Source organism: Parasteatoda tepidariorum, chromosome 2 (genome assembly GCF_043381705.1).
Source record: "Parasteatoda tepidariorum isolate YZ-2023 chromosome 2, CAS_Ptep_4.0, whole genome shotgun sequence".
Taxonomy (NCBI): domain Eukaryota; kingdom Metazoa; phylum Arthropoda; class Arachnida; order Araneae; family Theridiidae; genus Parasteatoda; species Parasteatoda tepidariorum.
The window spans coordinates 103,113,821-103,115,382 of NC_092205.1; the positions used below are offsets into that span (position 1 = coordinate 103,113,821).

The window sequence follows — 1,562 nt, forward strand, 5'->3', positions numbered from 1 at the left end:
ATAATTTTTTTTAACTTTTATAAAAACTGAGTAGAAAAAAAACCTTGTTTAGCTGAACATATTTCACAAAAGACACGAAAAAGTTTTGCTAACCAATAAATTTTTTTTCTTCTAATTTCAGAGAAATTTTAAAAGATTTTTTGGTCTTTCTAAAAACCTTTATTTGAATAAATTAATGATTTATTTTGTGAAGCAGTCATAAAAAGGAAATTGCCTTTTATTTATAAAGAAGTTATCTGACTCATCCATTTTCTAGAAAAGTTGATGCATAAAATAGTGTACAAACAAGTAGATCTGCACATACAATGAAAAAGATTTTGCTAATTCAATGGGTATCAAAGGAACTGATACTTAAAAAAAAAGAAAGAAAATGAGAAAACAGGACATTGGAAGACGTACAGTAACTATTCGTCATACAAGGCAATGTAACAAAAGCAAAAAGAATACACTTTTATTGTATTTCTAAATTTAACACTTTTTATTCCTTTTTTCGTTAACCTTTTTTAGAAAAAGTACAAGCGTTTGTAAGGAGAATGCCGAAAAAACTTGTTACTTTTATCTAAAAATTTTAGAAAATTTACGTAGAAAATCCCCCCCCCCCCAACATTTTTGAAGTTATTTTTTTATTAATTTATAAATTAAATGTTTTATGAATATACTAGAAGGCTTCGCCCCCTGCTCGCTGTCGTTCACCAACCCCCGGAACTGCTTTCACAGTTCATTTCGGATTGCTTCGCAATCCAATGCTTGCTTTGCTCGCTCATTGGATATGTTCTTAACGTCCAGTTTTTGTATACTTTTTTTAATACTGAAGTTCCGAGAACTTTTCACTGTAGAAAATTCTAAACCTGTACATTTCAATATTAATTTGAAATTGCAAACAGTTCACATATTTTTCTTAATCACACTATTCTAAATTTCAGCTGTTGAGAAGAGTAACTGTTGTAAGTTTTGTTTTAAAGTCTTTCTCACCAGAGGGCTAAAGCCATGTGGTGTAAAACAATATGAAATAGTAGTCTGCCACTGAACGTCGGATGTAAAGCATCGGCTTTGATGAAGATAATTTTGTATTTTTAATTCTCTGAAGGGCGTAACCCTAATAATATGGAAGGAATTTGTAAAATAAATGTATATATTTTTGATTGTTGAGGAAGCCCATCATTTGTGTTTTCATCAGTGTCCAGAAGCAGAACAACTAGAAGTTTTTTATTTTATCACAAAAATATAAATAGTATAAAAACAAAGAAAAGAGTAAGAAAATGAGTATAGTCAAAGAAAAAGTTAAAATTATAATATAGTATTTGTCAGTTAAAATAAGGTTCCGAGGCAATTCTAAAGTATAAATTAAGGTAGTATTGTTAAGTTGAAACGCAATATTTTTAGTTTTGATGTCAACAATACAATTCAATTTTTCACAAAAACGATTGTTTACATTGTTAAATTCAATGTCAACAATTCAAATTTTTCTGAGGCAACTCTTAACCTCTAAATATTATTTTTTTATGTACATATTTCTAAATGTCAGTATTCATCCACAAAACAACTTAAAGTCCTCAAATTTA

At 28.6% G+C, this 1,562-nt stretch overlaps 1 protein-coding gene across 2 annotated transcripts in view; it reads right to left on the bottom strand.

Moving 5' to 3' along the window:
• Nucleotides 1–1,562, bottom strand: part of LOC107440653 (E3 ubiquitin-protein ligase MYCBP2) — a 162,622-nt gene that overhangs the window by 61,988 nt on the left and 99,072 nt on the right. The window lies entirely within an intron of this gene.